At 41.7% G+C, this 20,421-nt stretch overlaps 1 protein-coding gene across 1 annotated transcript in view; it reads right to left on the bottom strand.

Moving 5' to 3' along the window:
- prkg1b (protein kinase cGMP-dependent 1b) overlaps positions 1-20,421 on the bottom strand; it is a 528,001-nt gene that overhangs the window by 190,824 nt on the left and 316,756 nt on the right. The window lies entirely within an intron of this gene.

Below are 20,421 nucleotides of genomic sequence, written 5' to 3'. Positions count from 1 at the left end.
CAAAATTTAAAAGTGACCTTTTGTTGTTTGCTAGATTTGCTGTGAAACTAATGGGGATTCACTTTTTATATATATATATATATATATATATATATATATATATATATATATATATATATATAAACATAATGATCATACTATTTCATGAAAGAATTTCGTCAACCACAAGTTTTTCTTTTGCGTAATAACACTCCAGGACTGTATCCAATTCAATTGGAATTCTCATCTTAATATGGGTAAAGTGATATGTTAAAAATTCCCCAGCTCAATAAACACACATTTCATGTAAAACTAGAAGTCTAAAGTCCTTCCCACACCATACGACGCATTAGGTGGTGCCGATCTCCGTTTCTGTAGCCCTCGGCCTCTCGCCTATTAGATAGCTAAGGTTACAGTGGGGGAGCTGGTTCTCTGGTAACCATGAAAGTTTGACTCCCCACTCACATCTGTATTACAGCATGCCTTGCCAGACGGCAGTAGGTACCATTTTTATGATGGTCTTTGGTATGACCTGACTGTGAGTAGAACTTGCAATTGAGAGGCGGACACGCTAACCACTGGGCCAACTCACAGTCTATAAAACTCGAAGGGCATACGGTAAAGTCCATACCTCTGCCAAGCTACTTATCAACATCAAAATCAAAGCACTTGAACCTTAGATAATACTAAAGCTGCACACCAAATTTAATCAAAATCTGTTCACTACTTTTTGAGTTACGTTGGGAACAGACAAACAAACAAACAAACAAACAAACAAACAGAGGCAAAAACAACCTCCTCCAACACAGTTGATAGAGGTAATTATGGTCTATTAATGCATAATACATAACATGGGGAAAAAGTCTTCAGTGTCTGTGGCTTCAGGCTGAAAAGTGGACATGCTTCACATCAGTAATTCACTAGAGGTCAAGATCAATGAATGGATTAGTCTCGGATAAGCCAGATGAATTTGCAGAAACCAGTGACAGTAATCAGCAGCTGCCCTTTGTATATATAAAAACCCATATCCTGATTTCCCTTGAGAGTAAAGAAAAGTAGAAAATTCACATGATAAACAACCGACAGTCACAGGCCATGAGCTACGTGATGTTGAAGTACTTCCAAAACACGAATCCAATCACATCCAACAAATAATAATAAAAGAGAGATTCTATCACAGGTTTCTCTCGAGCACAATCATAAAATCAGTGTGTTTAAATTCTATTATTGTGTGTATGGTAGGCTTGTGTAATGTATAAGATATAAAACAAGTTTTGAGCATTCTGTTATAGGAAAACAGTCAACTGCTACCACCCTGATGTTTCCCAATTACAAGATAACCCTTTTTTTGTTTGTTTGTTTTATTCCTCTTATACCACATGCATTTGTCAGCTATTTGACTGCATTATCATCTGTTTATAATTACATTTCATGTTGTGGAACATCCATGAAATAAATCAGTTCTTGTTATTGCTTTAATTATAGTAGCTATTAATAGTTCCTCACTCACTTTCTCTTTACTTAAGAAGATAAAAATACAGCTGAGAAAGTGCAGACAACATTTTTAGGTAACAATTTTATGTACCTCTGACTGAGTTGGCTTAGTGGTTAGCATGTCTGCCTCTTGACTGGGAGCTTGTGAGTTCTACTTGCGGTTGGGTCATGCCAAAGACTATCATAAGAGTGCTTTGAGAGTACAATATCCCCCGCTGGCAACTATGCCATAACTCTGGTAAAATATGAATGAATTGAACAAAATTGCAACACGCACATTACTCACATATAACAAAGAATTCTGCAAAGTTTCATGAAATTCCTCCAAAAATTGTGAGAGGAGTTGATTTCAGAAGGCGAGTACCCTTCCTGGGATGGACGGATGGACAGACGGACAGACATTGCCATGACATAATTCCCCTTCGGGCCTTTTGGCCAGCAGGGGATAAAAATGGTACCTACTGCCATCTGGCAAGGCATGCCATGCGAGTAGGGAATCAGACTCTCGCGGTTACCAGAGGACTAGCCCCGTACTGTAACCCTAGCTGTATAGACAAGAGGCCGAGGGCTATGGAAATGGAGATTGGTGCCACCCAATGCACCTTAAGGGCCTGATTAGTACTGGGATGGGAGACTGCTTGGGAAGACCAGGTGCTGGCATGGGAGGGACTTTGACTGGGGACACCATGGCCTAATGGTTAGAGAAGCAGCTTTAGGACCAAAGGTCACTGGTTTGAGTCCCTGGATGAGCAAGGTACCTAACCCCCAACTGCTCTCCAGGCTGCTTTGGGTATGTTGTATGTCGCTCTGGATAACAGCATCTGCTAAATGCCTGTAATGACTAACTGTTTTTTTTCCATCTCACGATAGAAACACATGCCATTACACATTCTTCTTGTTTAATAAGTTTTGAAAGCCTGTTAATTATTAAATAATAATTGCAGGCCAATCAGAGTGTCCAAGTAGTCCATAATGTTCGATGAAAAAGTATCTCTCTGCCTCACACACATACATACACACACTTTATGAAGCAGAAAAGGCAATAGTAGAGTCAGGCCAAGAACCGATAAACCACTTTTATGATGAATTACATTCATCCAGGTGACCAACTTATTATCTGTCTGTCTGCTGCCATCCTCAAGGATTGAGGGCTCAGCTATGAGGGTTGGTGTGTGATTATGGCACACCAGAGGGACCCAAACTCTCATCTGGTGGCAAGTCCACATACACACCTATGGGCAGTTTAGAGCATGTCTTTGGACTGTGGGAAGAAGCCGGAGCACCCGGAGGAAACCCACGCAAGCACGGGGAAAATATGCAAACTCCACACAAAAATGTCCCAGTTAGCCACTTGGCTCGAACCCATAACCTTCTTGCTGTGAGACAACAGTGCTAACCACTACACCATTGTGCTGACCACCATATTGCCATTGTATAATATGGTACTGTTTTTGGTGTCTGTGAGTAATTTTTTGGCTTGGGAAGTTTCAGAATATCATGAAATTTTAAAACCATTTCACCTCTAGTCTACACGCTGGACTTGTTAAATGAACTAAAACAAAACACTAAGTGGTGCTGTGTCAATTGATCCCTCAATTGATTTAAGTATAAACAGCTTGAACAAAGCAACAGCTTTAGACTGTGATTTCTGTTTCTGGACCGACCAGTCGTTGTGAATCTCCAATTCCAGTGGAATCAATTCCAGCGTTGATTCATTTTCTATAACAGCAACTCTAACATCAGTTTATATTAATGAACTTATTCTAATATGTTAACTTGTGTATTAGAACATAACACCACTGCCAGAATTCACTCGAAACTCCACTTCCCAAAACACACCACAGCCTACAAACATGGATGCCACGTACTACAATCCCCAGCGCCAGGCCACACTGGCATCTTCATACTCACCTAAGTACTAGTCACAATCACACCTCACTTTATATAAACAGGCTTTAGACAATGCCTCAGTTGCAAAGTACAGTAACACTCAGTGTGTATTTACTGGACATGCCAGGCCTTTCATCCTTGTTCAGATGTTCTGGTTTTGATCTTATCTTGCTGATTCACATTTTCTGATGTTTGCCTTTGTTTACAGTACCAGTCAAAAATTTGGACGCGCCTCTAATTCAATTTTTTTCTTTATTTTTATTTATTAAAAGACACGTGATAATGGATGTCATTTCTCTTTACTTAGTTGAGCGGTTTTTGATATAATATGAATTACTACAGTTGAGGAATAGGGCTATTTACTGTATTTTTATTATTTACTGTTTACTGTTTGAGCTGGGCGGCATGGTGGTGCAGTGGTTAGCACTGTTGCCACACAACAAGAAGGTTCTGGGTTCGAGCCCAGTGGCTGATGGGGGCCTTTCTGTGTGGAGTTTGTATGTTCTCCCCATGGTTACAGTATGTGGGTTTCCTCCTGGTGCTCCGGTTTCCCCCACAGTCCAAAGACATGTAGTTAGGTTAATTGGCTATTCTGAATTGCCCATAGGTGTGTGCGAGTGCGCAGAAAGGAACTGGCCACCCCACTGTTGCAATTCTGGCCAAGCCAACCAAACATGGTTCACCTCAAGCCTGGGATGGGTTCGGCAGTGACGATGAAAACATTTGATCTCAAACGCATTAAGAAGGCAAGAAACTGCACTAATTACCTTTTGACGAGGCACCTGTTAATTGAAAAGCCTTCCAGGTGACTACCTCATGAAGCTGGTTAAGATAATGCCAATAGTGTTTAAAGTAATGCAGCCTACAGTATGTAATTTCATTCTTGGGATCATTCTTGGGATGTCTGGAAAGGGGGATGCCAGAATTCTTTCCCCGTCTCCATGTGTTCATAGTCCTGTTATTCATTGTTTTCCAGAATAAATGCTGACAGATCAACTCCTTGTCTCCTCTGCATCATCTATTAGCCACACAGAGACTTAATTATTATTAGAGTAACTGACTGGTTATAATTGATCACACATACACACTCACCCCAGTAATTTTCACTCAGACTTAAGTATTCATTTCCCTCTGTAATTTACTTAGTTACTTTTAAAATCAACATCAACAACTACACACAATGGAGCGACCTGGCAGCCTGCCACTAATCCCTTACAAAATCCTTTGCCCTGTTGCTTTTTTGGTGTGTCTGGCTAAGTTTTGGCTGAGCTCAAGTCCCAGCTCTAAGAGTAATGGTTTGCCACTGATGTCAGTGATAACAGGAAGTGATAACAGGGTGGCACAGTGATGCAGTGGTTAGCACTGTCGCCTCACAGCAAGAAGGCTCTGGGTTCGAACATCATGGCCGTCTGCGTGGGTTTCCTCCCCCTTTAAAGGCATGCAGGTTAGGTGAAAATTGTTTAACTTGTTGTACGTTGCTCTGGATAACAGTGTGTGCTAAATGCCTGTAATGCAGTGGCGGCTGGTAGTCTTTCAAACAGGGGAGGCTGGTCGGTTACAATATTTCCAGATTTTAAAAGAAAAAAGAAAAAACACATCAATTTTGCCCATACTCTTGCCTCTGATCTGGCTGATTGTTGGCAGGGTCACAAACTGTGAAATAACAGGTTCTTTTGGCCCATTAGCCTACTGTCCAATATACATGATGGTGATGTTGGGGGGGGGATATATTTTAACATTTTATATTTTAAAATTGTGGCATGTTGTTTAAAAATTGATCATTATTGAAAGCAGCTCTTTGTCAGGAACCTCAGCAGTAACAGCAGAGTGTTCTGGAATAGGCACAAGCACTGACCTTGGGGAGCCAAACATAGAGCTGGGTTGCCACACATTTCATTCAATGACACTTTCCCTATATTTTACTTATTTTGACTGAGAAATGTTTTATTGACAATTTTGATAACCCTTCACTTTTAATCCAGGTCTGTAGTGTGAAATGTTCTCGGCTGTGTTTTTGTTTAAAAATGTTTTCCAAATTGTAGCTGTGTTTAATTCATATCCAGAAAAATATATTCCAATATAATATACTCAGCATAAACATTTTAAATAGATTCTATATTTTTGGTCCATCCATGACATATTACTAAAGTAGCCTATTTACTGTTGTTGATGTGGGTCACTTGCTGTTAGCCAATTCACTTTCTCATACCAGGAGAGCTGAAAGGAACGAGTATTATTCCCTACCTTTTTCACCAAGTCAGTTTGAGGCGTTGGTCTACCCTGCTCTTTAATTTTAATTTTTTCCTCGAAAGGAAGACTGGCAAATGGCTTCACCAAAATTAAATCAGCAATGCTTGGCATCCATGCGCAGCTTTCTTGCTAGCTGACTAGCCCCCTCGAGTTCAAGTTCAGTCACTCAAATAAACGAAATTTCTGGAACTAAGATAGCAAACTTGACAACACTATATTTACACTTTATTGACAATGAAAATATATACAAACTAAAAAAAGCTGGTAGAAACCGTATGTAATGAATGAAATCGAAATGTAAGCTGATCTCTTACAATACACCACAGCACCTGCGAATCCACATGGGACTGAACTGAAATTCACCGCTGCCTGTCTATAGTTGAAACGAGCTGTCAATCAAAGAAAATATCCGTCCGCTTTCACCAATCACCAGTCTCCTCGCGGAAAGCTTTGCCATGTTCCTCCTACTGTGAGTATTTGTCCAATAACCGTCTTGCATTTTGAGATTGAAAAGCGCAGAGCTCCCAAATGCCATTGAAGTCCACTGAGGCTGGGAGTCCGTGGGAGTCCATGGGCGGGCGTTTTCACAGTATTTGTCCAATAATCGTCTTGCATTTTGATATTGAAAAGCGCATAGCTCTCAAATGCCATTGAAGTGCACTGAGGCTGGGCTGCATCGCGTTGTCACGAGGGGGAAAAACTCACGCACACATTAGGCGAACTGGGGAAAGTTATAATGGAATGATTTCGCACTGTAGTTGGGTTGAGCACATATATTTCTATGATTCTGGATCTGAAATAGCAATGTTATAAGGTCGGCTATAACATAAGCCTAGCGCAATTCATCCTACACGATGTTCGTCATTTTTAGAGGAGGCTGAGCCTCCCTCGTTGTCTTAGAGCAATCGCCCGTGCTGTAATGTATGTAACATAATTTGCAGATGTTCCACAACATGAAATGGAACTATAAACATACAAATTGTATAGTATGACACATCATTCTTTAACACACACACACACACACACACACACACACACACATATATATCTCATCTCATCTCATCTCATTATCTCTAGCCGCTTTATCCTTCTACAGGGTCGCAGGCAAGCTGGAGCCTATCCCAGCTGACTACAGGCGAAAGGCGGGGTACACCCTGGACAAGTCGCCAGGTCATCACAGGGCTGACACATAGACACAGACAACCATTCACACTCACACCTACGGTCAATTTAGAGTCACCAGTTAACCTAACCTGCATGTCTTTGGACTGTGGGGGAAACCGGAGCACCCGGAGGAAACCCACGCGGACATGGGGAGAACATGCAAACTCCACACAGAAAGGCCCTCGCCAGCCACGGGGCTCGAACCCAGGACCTTCTTGCTGTGAGGCAACAGCGCTAACCACTACACCACCGTGCCGCCCATATATATATATATATATATATATATATATATATATATATATATATATATATATATATATATATATTAGTGGACAATCTAATGTTGTATAAGAGGAATAAAACACTTTAGCACTGCATGCCGTGATTGGAAACTAATCAAATTTGGGCTAGTACCTCCACTCCACTGCATTATCACCACGTCAGTGCTTATTTTCCTACAACAGCATCCTCCATTATGTCCTTAACTCAGGAAGCTGGAATAATATTCTCAAAATGCTCCTTTTACACATTAGCTATGCTTACATGGACCATGATAATCTGTTAATAATCAGATTCAAGCTCGATCAGAATGAAATTTCTTCCTGTAAACAGCTCGGTCAGATTGAATTACACTCTTCTGATTGAGTTGAACTGGACTGAAAGAGGTGGTGTAGAGCTCTGATAATCTGTTTGAGAGGAAAATATTAGCCATTTAAATGCTTGATCAAAGTGATAGCTGCTATTTCTTAAATGTGGTGAAGTATTAGGAAGTAAAACTTTTTTTTTAGATATGTTTTAACTGATGAAATTAATTAAAAGGCATGTTTTCATGTGAAAACTGTAAGAAGCTGTTTTCTGGTTTAAAGCAACAATGTGGTTTTGCCTGAAAACATTATTCACTCTGTGTAAGTTTGCTGCTCATGTTCATGATTAGCGCTGTGTAGTTTCCTGATGAATTTATCATCAGTAAATATCCTGTTAATAACTGATATTTACCATTAACTAGAATTTGAACTATTAGCTAAGCTGCATAGTTAATTACATTAGCTACTGGAACGTGGCATTAGCAAACAGAACAAGTTAAAATAATGTTCAGTTAATGTAAGCAAATTAACAGCATGCTTTTTCAAATTAGCTGCTTTCTCATAAGGCGGAGATGATCATTTTATACAGGTCTTTTTGAAACATTTTACTGAGGTGAGTTCATCTTCAAGTCCATCCTCAGATGCACACACAGCTCGAGCGTTAACTCCATTGTGCAGCATGAAAAGGTCAGCGCAGATGATGAACTGGTATCATTCTGGATATTTTTCTACAGTGATGAACTTGATTGATGCTATAGTGAAAAGGTTTAATGCTAAATGGAGGCTATGTATTGACTGGATGAGAGAAAAAAGACCTTTGAGTACTTTCCATAAAAATGCACTAGGTAAAAAGATGTTGTTTTTTTTCCCCCTTTGGGATGTAATTAAGTAAGAGAACAAGTATTCAGTATTATACTTAATACTTAAGTGTAGTAATGAAATACAATTACCCAAGTATTTTCCATCGATGCACCCTTATTTTGAGCAGTTAGTCAATGATATGCTGTCAGAAAAAAATATATTAAACTCTACCTTTGCTTGTCATGTCAATATTTTGGACTTGCAATTAGATTGAACTATTTACTCAATGGGGCAGCATGGTAGTGTAGTGGTTAGCACTGTCGCCTCACAGCAAGAAGGTCCTGAGTTCGAGCCCAGTCACCGATGAGGGCCTTTCTGTGTGGAGTTTGTATGTTCTCCCCATGTCTGCGTGGGTTTCCTCCAGGTGCTCTGGTTTCCCCCACAGTCCAAAGACATGCAGGTTAGGTTAACTGGTGACTCTAAATTGACCGTAGGTGTGAATGGTTGTTTGTCTGTATATGTCAGCCCTGCGATGACCTGGCGACTTGTCCAGGGTGTCCCCTGCTTCTTGCCCATAGTCAGCTGGGATAGGCTTCAGCTTGCCTGTGACCCTCTATGGGATAAGCAGCTACAGATAATGGATGGATGGATTTACTCAATGGTAGTAACTGCTATATCCTGATACATCAAGAATGCAGTGGATCTGGATGGCATGCCAATCAAGACCAGTGCTGTGCCTTTAATTAGCTCTTAGAGTAGTTTTAAATTCAAACAAAACCCTTCATTTGCCAATCACAGCACAGCAAGTGCCCTGATGTTCCCCCAGCACTTGTTAATTAAAAATAAAACTTAATAGCAACAATTTATTCATTTTAAAAGTCATGATATTGATAAGAATAGGCTTCCTTGGGCGTGGCCATTTACACTGAAAATGGATATCCGCTTTTGACATAGCTTACCCACTAGGGGTTGCGCAGAGTAATCGGCTAGCCGACCAGGTGACTTTCCTGCGCTGTGATGACACTTTATGCTTGACGTCAACTAGTCACAGATAGCGTGGTCATGATAAAAACAACATGAGGATGTCCAAAGTGAGGACACTGTTGATAATGAAAGTGAGCCAGGAACTTGGAAAAAAGCCAAGCTTGAATAAGATTGTGAGCAACAATTTGGGCCACTGTTTCAAAGTGGAAGGAGGGCAGGACACCACTGCACCGTAGCCAAAGAATTCCGTCATTATTAGCAGCGCATATTCCCACCACGGAGAGCCCACTGCAGTGGTGGGCTCACAACCAGGACAGATTTCCCTGTTTGGCTGTTCCAGCCACCAGTACCCTAAACGAGAGAATTTTCTCTGGTTGGGAATATCACCACACAGCAGTGGTTGCGTCTTCATCCAGCCCACATTGATGCCCTTGTCTTCTTACATGCAAACCAAGATCGAAAAGCAAAAACTGTGACTGCACAGGACTATGACCGCGACTAGTAGGCTTACAGGCTGGATCTTGTCAGAGTTTTGTTTTTTCTCCCAAGCGTTATACTGATATTTCTTCTTTTGCACTTAAATGGAAGTAGTAGCATAGGCTACACGTGTTACTGTTGCATAAATTGTTGCTGCCAAGGTGCAACCTGTTGTTGTTTCTACTTGTTTCTATAGCTATGTGTCAGTATATGCATTATGTTTTGCGAATGAAGATTGTCGCTAAGCATTCCCGTTTCCTGTGGTTTTATTAATGAAGTAGGCTAATCAGCAATTAGTCAACGTTGACTCGACTTTCATCACACAACCATCAACTTTTAAAAAAATCTGCAACCCCATTATCCACTAGTATTTTTTGACAGCTTCCAGCTTAGACTGTAAATGCCATATAAGGAGCACTTGCATGTGACGTCACAGCCGATCCAGATTGTAACAAACACCATCTTGTTGGTCAAACGCCATATTTCCGCCTTCTACTTCTACCTTTTCTTCTGGAAAACCCTACTATATACAATTCTACTACAACGGCTGTGGCTACAAGCTCTCCCTACCTGTGCACATTTTTTATGTTTTTTGTGTGTATTTTTGCGTGTTGTTCGTCTGTACCGGACTTCAATATCCACTACAACCGTATGGACTTACTGGACATTGGTTTCCAGCAGAAAATGACGGTTTGTAGCGATTTCCATCGCATGCACAACATTCCGGACGAGATAGCGAGACCAGCGGGGTCTCCGTGGATTGTTATCGGAAGCAAAGCGAAGGAGGCGGCGCCGGGAGCGGAAGCAAAAGCGAGGCTGCAGAGCCGGCCTGTTGACTAAGCTCAGAAAACAGCTACTCAAATCTCCACTGCTAAGCCTCTATCTCTCCAACGCCAGATCCATGGTAAACAAGACAGACGATTTGGAATTACAGCTGGAATTACCTTATTCTATTCTATAATCGGCTGGTCAGTGCTATACTCAATACTTAAGTGACTTACCTGTCCAATGAGGATTATTTTCTTGTTTACAAGATGCCGCGGCTGACAAATCCTGAATTTCTGTAAAGATAACTGTCCAGAGATTTATAAGCACGCAGTGCTTCACCACTGAACAGCAAGTGAAAGTTGATGAGGTAATTATACACGTCTGGGTATTCCGCTGGCAGTTCAATATCCACTGACACGGTCGTGAAAACTCCGTCCGGTAAGCCATAAGGGTCACTAATCTGTAGATCGTTTATTTTAGACATATATCTAGTTATCTCTTCATTAGAAAAATGAGCCGTGTAGTCCGTTGGTTGAAATTGATCCATTCTGTACACGAGTGCAGTAGTATTCAGCTGTGTTTTTTACCGACAAGATGGCGGCTGTGTACTGTCCGGTCACGTGACTGCAAGATCTCTATAGGCCGCAATATGTACACACTGTTTAGTGTAATAACACAGCGCCAACTAATCAGACAATTTCTGTCATGTTTTTTGCTGTGCAAACATGGAAAATGTGCCTGAACAAGAAGGGATTCAATCCTATATGCCTGAACCAGAATATGGGCCCAGGGAGACAGAACCAAACAATGACAGTGATACTAGCGATATCAGTAGCGATAAAAGGGGAAATGAACACAGGGGCCATGCAAGTCAGCCTGTTGAAGGGTGGTGTCAGTGTACAAAATGTAACCCAGTGCTCTGAGATAAGGAGAGTATATGCTGTGTCGACTAGACTGATATCTTAGGCAATAAAATGGATTGTAAATACTCCCCTGCAAAACCTCATATTCATACCTACCCACCAGCCACTTTATTAGGAACCCCCATCCACCTGCTGTTTTATGCAGTTATCTAATTAGCCGATCCCTTGACAGCAGCACAATGCGTAAAATCATGCAGATACAAATCAGGAGCTTCAGTTACCCCTTTGATGCAAAACCTGGGTCAAAAGTGACCCGGCTGAGTTTTTATCTTCTATATCTTTGCAATAAATTAATTCCATCATTCAGTATGTTAGGGTTTTGCACCCAGGTCGCTAGTGTGATAATCCAGCAAACCCCCATTAGGCCACCAGGGGGATGACTCAAGTGCATAGGCGCGAGGCGAAAGTAGAGTATCAAAAAACAGTTTATTTAAACTATATACAATCCAATGGAAAAAACAAAAAGAAAATCCTAAAGCTCAGAAGATAAACCAAAATAAAAATATCCAAAGGTTAAATGTCCAAAAACAAAAGGAAAGGCAAAATGCTGAACGCTCAGAAGATCAAAAAGGTACAAAGTCCAAAGAAAGCAAAAAAATATCAAAAAACACAAGGGCACAGACAAGATACGTGAGCCAGCGGAAACTAGCACAAGACAGCATAGCATAAAGACTCCGTGACAAGGGAACAAACAGAGGGGTATTTATACACAAAACAATTAAGGAACAGGGCGGGGCAGGAAACAGGCAATCAAGACAAACACAAAACACAGTGGCGGCCTCTAGAGGCCAAAACAAATATGACAAGATAAACATAACAGCGGCCTCTAGAGGCCAAAACAGTCCCAGTCCTAACACAGTATTCAAGGTATTCCTCAATTAACTTATTTTTGATCATCATACATCCTTATTTTATTTTTTCCTTTCTTACTTTTTGAATAAAAACCCTTTTTGTATCACTACCCTTCTAATGCACAACATGGGTCAAACACGACCTGCATTTATTTTCCAGGTTATTTCATGTATGGCTGAGTGTTTCTATCATATACCTTTGAAATAAATTCATTTTGCCATTTACTTTTCCAAATATGCAGTAAATATCTTGTTTTTGTTTAGCACAAATCATAATTTTTATTTTTCCTTTCTTAAGTTATGAACAAGCACAGCTTTTGTAATTCTACATCAAGTTTACACACGTGGTTCAGAAACGACCCGCATGCGTTTACTACAGCGTTTGGTGGGAACTGTGAATTGTGCTTGTGTCAGACATTTCACAGCTCAGCACAGCGCCCTTTGCCCATCTAATACATGTAAGTAATGTTTTTCAATTGTTCTAACATTACCTTAGAAAAAAATTATGTTTAGGTTACCTTGAGAGTGAGTAGATTACTTGTCAGAAAGTTACAAGTAATTATTATTAGCTACCTAGCTGTTGACATATTCTACTTTAGTTAGCTAATTTTACTGTAGTTGGCTTAGCTAACTACATAGTTAATAAATAAATAACTGGCCCCATTCACTGCTAAAGTAATTACTTGAAACAAATTATTATTATAGTATTAAGACATTTAATTTTAAATCACACTTGGATGACCCATGTGTAGTAATATAAAAAGTATTTTTGTTCATAAAGTAGGAAAGAAACAAATTAATGATTTGTGGTAATTAAAAACAAGATATTTAAAGAATACTTGGAATATTCAATCATAAATTGATTTCAAAAGATAGAGCAAAGAAAAACTCAGTCAGCATGAAATAACCTGGAAAATGAATGCGGGTCATTTTTGACCCACGTTGTGCATTATAAGGGGTGTGCATGTGTTTTGCATCAAAGGGTTAATGTTCACTTCAAACATCACAATGGGAAAAACAGTGATCTCAAAATGTGACTTTCACTGTGGCATGGGTGTTGGTTTGAACCAGATGGACTGGTTTGAGTATTTCAGAAACTGCTGATCTCCTGGGGTTTTCACACACAACAGTCTCTAGAGTTTACACAGAATGGTGCGAAAAACAAAAAACACTGAGTGAGTGAGTGACAGTTCTGTGGGTGGAGACAAATGCCTTGTTGATAAGAGAGGTCAGAGGAAAATGGCCAGATTTGTGGTTCGAGCTGCCAGGAAGAATATAACAACTCATAGCAACTCTTTTCAACCATGGTAAACAGAAAAGCAACTCAGCATGCAACAGCAGAAGACCACATTGGGTTCTACTCCCACCAACCAAGAACAGGAACCTTAGAATCAATAACAAGTTCCTATTAAAGTGGCTAGTGAGTGAATATATAACTATTTAATTGTAATATGTCTCCATGTAAAAAGATTTAACAAATACTTAATCAATAATGAAACATGTATTTTAACCCACTGATAATTCTTCTCCCCCAGGTATATTATCAAATACGCTTTTTCTAGAAAGAAACCATTCTATTTGTAATTACTTCATATTTAACTATTATACTATAGACCTATATAATGACTTAAATGACATGACATGCAAATTAGGCCTTGTCCTGCAGGGAATATTTAACAGATATTCCACAAAATTGATTCGTACATGAGTTGATAGCGATAAGCCATGTATGACAAGATTGAGTGGAATAACTATTTTTTCTATCCACATTCACTGGATTTTGACAAACCAAGCATTTTTATTTTTTTGCAAATTCAATAAATAAAAACTTCATATAAAATGTCTGACAAAATCATTTCCACTTAGAATGCAAACAAACCAGCGAAATGACAGGAGCAATTTGTGAAAAATTCTATAATAATAATTCTTATAAAATAAAAAAAGACATGTTCTCACCATCAAATACTTTTATTCCATATTTTGTTGCTTTTTTGTATTTTTGGGGGTTTGTTTTCAAGTAGAGATTTTATTTCATCCTCGGTTGGTTCAGCAACACACTCCATATTTTGTTTTTCTCTACTCATGGTATACAGTGGTGCTTGAAAGTTTGTGAACCCTTTAGAATTGTCGATATTTCTGCATAAATATAACCTAAAACATCATCAGATTTCACACACGTCCTAAAAGTAGATAAAGAGAACCCAGTTAAACAAATGAGACAAAAATATTATACTTGGTCATTTATTTATTGAGGAAAATTATCCAATATTGCATATCTGTGAGTGGCAAAAGTATGTGAACCTCTAGGATTAGCAGTTAATTTGAAAGTGAAATTAGAGTCAGTTGTTTTCAATCAATGGGATGACAATCAGGTGTGAGTGGGCACCCTGTTTTATTTAAAGAACAGGGATCTATCAAAGTCTGATCTTCACAACACATGTTTGTGGAAGTGAATCATGGCACGAACAAAAGAGATTTCTGAGGACCTCAGAAAAAGCGTTGTTGATGCTCATCAGGCTGGAAAAGGTTACAAAACCATCTCAAAAGAGTTTGGACTCCACCAATCCACAGTCAGACAGATTGTGTACAAATGAAGGAAATTCAAGACCATTGTTACCCTCCCTAGGAGTGGTCGACCAACAAAGATCACTCCAAGAGCAAAGCATGTAATAGTCAGCGAGGTCACAAAGGACCCCAGGGTAACTTCAACTGAAGGCCTCTCTCACATTGGCTAATGTTCATGTTCATGAGTCCACCATCAGGAGAACACTGAACAACAATGGTGTGCATGGCAGGGTTGCAAGGAGAAAGCCACTGCCCTCCAAAAAGAACATTGCTGCTTGTCAGGAGTTTGCTAAGGATCACACAGACAAGCCAGGCTATTGGAAAAATGTTTTGTGGACAGATGAGACCAAAATAGAACTTTTTGGTTTAAATGAGAAGCATTATGTTTGGAGAAAGGAAAACACTGCATTCCAGCATAAGAACCTTATCCTGTGTGTGAAACATGGTGGTGGTAGTATCATGGTTTGGGCCTGTTTTGCTGCATCTTGGCCAGGACGGCTTGCCATCATTGATGGAACAATGAATTCTGAATTATACCAGCGAATTCTAAAGGAAAATGTCAGAACATCTGTCCATGAACTAAATCTCAAGAGAAGGTGGGTCATGCAGCAAGATAACAATCCTAAGCACACAAGTCATTCTACCAAAGAATGGTTAAAGAAGAATAAAGTTAATGTTTTGGAATGGCCAAGTCAAAGTCCTGGCCTTAATCCAATGGAAATGTTGTGGAAGGAGCTGAAGCGTGCAGTTCATGTGAGGAAACCCACCAACATCCCAGAGTTGAAGCTGTTCTGTATGGAGGAATGGGCTAAAATTCCTCCAAGCCAGTCTGCAGGACTGATCAACAGTTACTGGAAACATTTAGTTGCAGTTATTGCTGTACAAGGGGGTCACACCAGATACTGAAAGCAAAGGTTCACATACTTTTGCCACTCACAGATATGCAATATTGGATCATTTTCCTCAATAAATAAATGACCAAGTGTAATATTTTTGTCTCATTTGTTTAACTGGGTTCTCTTTATCTACTTTTAGGACTTGTGTGAAAATCTGATGATGTTTTAGGCCATATTTATGCAGAAATATAGAAAATTCTAAAGGGTTCACAAACTTTCAAGCACCACTGTATGAGCTGACATACCATGTTTGGGCGCTGTGTGAGACGACTGCCTCTCCAGTAGCTCTGTAGTTTTTAGCTCTTTAAACCTCTTTTTTCCACCTTTTTTTTTTTTTTTACTTTTTTGCTCTTCTTACGAAGACATAGTGTGTTTTACTTACATAACATGGATATATTTAACTTCAACACGCAACCAGGAGCCAGTTTTCTCACTTATTTGAGAGAGGAGCTGCTGGCCCTGAAAACAATGGGACGAGCCAGCATATGACACCCCATCCCGGCCGAGTTGAGGAGGAAACCCAGGGGTTGCAAAGCTGGAGCTAAGCTAAAGGCTAGGATAGCGGACAACCGGCGGTGCTACAAACCATCCATTCCCTCCGTTATCATGGGGAATGTGAACTCACTGCCGAATAAAGTAGATGAGCTTTCCGCTCTGAACAACCAGCGGATTTACCGGGAGAGCAGCTTATTTATCTTTACGGAGACATGGCTAACACACCTTGTACCGGATGCTAATGTGGACCTGCGGGGATTCACTGCTGTGAGAGCTGACAGAGACACTAACACATGCGGGAAAAACAAAGGTGGGGGACTCATTATTTATGTTAACAACCGCTGGTGTAACCCAGAACATATCTCCGTAAAGACAGTCTTACGTTGCCCGGACTTGGAGCTGCTAGCCGTTAGCCTGCGGCCATATTATCTGCTGAGGGAGTTCAGTCACATGATCACCATCTGTGTTTACATCCCTCCGAAGGCAGATGCAGCTGCTGCATGTGAGAGGATTCACTCTGTCACAGCAAGGCTGCAGACACAGCATCCTGAGGCATTTATGATAATTTCTGGGGACTTTAATCATGCTACTTTGGACTCTACTTTGGCTGCTTTTTACCGGGCTGTGGATTGTCCAACAAGGAACAACAGGACAATTGACTTGCTGTATGCTAATGTGAGGGATGCATACAGAGTCACACCCCTTCCCCTACTAGGGAAGTCTGACCATAACCTGGTTCTTCTACAGCCGAAGTACACCCCCCTGGTTCAAAGGCAGCCTGCAACAACTAGCTCCATCAAGAGGTGGTCCCCTGAAATGGAAGATGCCCTCAAAGACTGCTATGACATCATGGACTGGGATGTGCTGCTTAGCCCACACTGTGAAGACATAGAGGGGCTGACACACTGTCTGACAGATTACCTCAACTTCTGTGCAGACGTGGTCTCCCCTGCTAAGACTGTACGGTGTTACCCTAATAACAAGCCATGGGTAACACAGGAAGTCAAAGCTGTCCTCAACATGAAGAAGGCTGCCTTCAGGAGCTTGGATAGGGAGGCGATGAAAGCAGCACAGCAGGAGGTGAAACGCTGCATGAGGGAAGCTAAGGACAGCTACAGGAGAAAGGTGGAGCAGAAGCTGAAGGAGAACAGCATGAGGGAGGTCTGGGAAGGTGTGAAAACCATCACAGGCCACAATACAAAGACCAGAGTCATTGAGGGGACAGTGGAGAGGGCAAACGAGTTGAATGATTTCTTCAATCAGTTCAACCAGCCCACGTCCCCCCCACTGCAGCCATCTCTCCTTCTTCCCTCAACACACTTCCCCCCCAGTCATCACAGCAGCCCCCTCCTCCCCCACCTCAACACAGACTCCTCTATGCATTACTGCAGACCAGGTCAGAGGTCAACTGAGGAAGCTTCACCCCAGGAAAGCAGCAGGCCCGGACAAGGTGTGTCCACGACTACTGAAGACCTGCGCTGCTGAACTGGGTGAACCACTCCAACGCATCTTCAACCTCAGCCTGCAGCTGGGGAGAGTGCCAACCCTCTGGAAGACATCATGTATCGTTCCAGTTCCCAAAAAGAATCGGCCCAGCAAGCTGAACGACATCTGACCGGTGGCACTCACTTTACATCTGATGAAGACATTGGAGCGGCTCTTCCTCAGACCCCAGGTACAACATGCCCAGGACTGTCTGCAGTTTGCATACCGGGCAGGTGTTGGTGTGGAAGACGCCATCCTCTACCTGCTACACCGAGCCCACTCACATCTGGATAAGGGAAATGGCACAATGAGGATCCTCTTCTTGGACTTCTAGAGTGCCTTCAACACCATCCAGCCCCTATTGCTTCAGGACAAACTGAACAGGATGCGAGTGGACCCCTGCGTAGTCACCTGCATCTCCAGCTACCTCACTGACAGGCCGCAGTACATCAGGCTGAACGACATCACATCTGACACTGTAATTAGCAGCACCGGAGCACCCCAGGGTACGGTGCTGGCCCCTCTTCTCTTCACCCTGTACACCGCAGACTTCTGCTACAACTCGGAGCTGTGTCACATTCAGAAGTTTGCAGATGACTCAGCCATCGTTGGGTGTATCAGTGACGACAGAGAGGAGGAGTATAGGAGCATGGTGAGGGACTTTGCTGTGTGGTGCAACAGGAACCATCTGCAGCTCAACACCTCGAAGACCAAGGAGCTGGTCATTGACTTTGGGAGGTCCAGACCAAGGTCACGGCCAGTTCTGATCGAGGGAGTCGAGGTGGAGGCTGTGGATTCCTACAAGTACCTCGAGCTGTGGCTGGACAGCAAGCTGGACTGGACTTGCAACACCAAACACTTATACAGGATTGGACAGAGCAAGCTATACTTCCTTAGGAGGCTGTGGTCCTTTAACATGTGCAGGAAATTCCTGTGGATGTTCTATCAGTCTGTGGTCGCCAGTGTCCCATTTTACACCGTGGTGTGCTGGGGGGGCAGCACATCCAAGAAGGACACATCCAGGCTGGACAAACTGATCAGGCGGGCTGGTTCTGTGGTCGGCATGAAGCTGGACTCTCTGGTGACAGTGGCAGAGAAGAGGTCTATGGACAAACTATTGAACATCATGGACGATGCCAGTCACCCTCTGCACACTGTCATCAGCAACCAGAGGAGCCTGTTCAGTGACAGAATGCTCCTTCCCAAGTGCAGGACGAACAGACTTGAAAACTCCTTTGTCCCTCACATCATCAGACTGTACAACTCCTCTCTGGGGGGGAGGAGGGGTAACAGAAGGACAGAGGACGGGAAGGAGCAGTAGCCTAGCCTAACAATAAGCAATACCGGACAATGTGCAATATAAAGTGCAATATCTTTCCTGCTTCCCCCCCCCACACACACACACACTTACCCTAACCCCACTTCTCCCCCCTTGCCCCTCCCCCTTCCTCTCTTCCCCATATCTTATTCTTTTATATTTGTATATGTAAATACTTAAATTAAAATAAATTATCTCGAAGTTTTCTCTATTTCTTTTCTCTGTTTATCTGTAATGATGCTGCTGGAATCTTAATTTCCCTGAGGGAACCCTCCCAAAGGGATCATCTCATCTCATCTCATTATCTCTAGCCGCTTTATCCTGTCCTACAGGGTCGCAGGCAAGCTGGAGCCTATCCCAACTGACTACAGGCGAAAGGCGGGGTACACCCTGGACAAGTTGCCAGGTCATCACAGGGCTGACACATAGACACAGACAACCATTCACACTCACGGTCAATTTAGAGTCACCAGTTAACCTAACCTGCTTGTCTTTGGGGGAAACCGGAGCACCCGGAGGAAACCCACGTGGACACAGGGAGAACATGCAAACTCCGCACAGAAAGGCCCTCGCCGGCCACGGGGCTCGAACCTGGACCTTCTTGCTGTGAGGCGACAGCACTAACCACTACACCACCGTGCCACCCCAAAGGGATCAATAAAGTTTTATCTAATCTAATCTATCTAATCTGATATCCCAGTTGTAGAGTAGCCAATCAGAGCACGCGATTGCTCATGTCTGGTGAATGTGGATAGAATAAACACATATTTGTTTGCATAAATCTACAGGCCTATATATCCAATAAATTGTTGCATACAGTTTAGGCTTACATATATATTGAAGAAAGTCATGTATTTTCAGATTCACTATCAACATGAAAAGTCTTCACTGAACACACAATGTGGTTACGGGATCAGTGCAACTTTGGCATGGATCCCAAACTTGGCCTGCTACTTGTCATACTGTCCTTGCAATATAGCTTAACATTAATATACTATGTCTGGGATTTATATATCTCATGCATGTAAGCTTGGCCAAGTGCATTTGACAGATTTCTTTACAGTTATAGAAGAGTCTGAACAATCGCTCACCTTACTGCCTTTCTTTTCGTCCTGTTTCTGTAATCTTTTCCCATGCCCATGGTCTGATTTTGCAGGCCTATGAACAAAAATAGTTGGGACTGCCCCAGGAGCCAAAACTTTTGTATATTGCAGGGTTTTATTAAGTAATTAACATATTTTGATGTGCTGATCTACTGATAAGTGGGTCTTCGCAAACCACCTTGTGTCTAATGAAATGAAATTTGTCTACAGTGTGACCAGTAACAATGATATGCAGCCATTTTGCTGCTTGTTCCTTCAAAGGAATATCTTTTGCAGGATTGGGGATGGCAAAAAAAAATTTATTTCCCTTTGCAATGATCAGATTTATTTTTCCACCAAAATGCTTGACACTCAGGCATCTTAAGGGGATTGTTTATAACAGTTTAAAAGCAAT

Source organism: Neoarius graeffei, chromosome 14, assembly GCF_027579695.1.
Source record: "Neoarius graeffei isolate fNeoGra1 chromosome 14, fNeoGra1.pri, whole genome shotgun sequence".
Classification (NCBI taxonomy): domain Eukaryota; kingdom Metazoa; phylum Chordata; class Actinopteri; order Siluriformes; family Ariidae; genus Neoarius; species Neoarius graeffei.
Note: the sequence above shows the minus strand (reverse complement) of the source record. Positions and strands in the feature narration are given on the sequence as shown.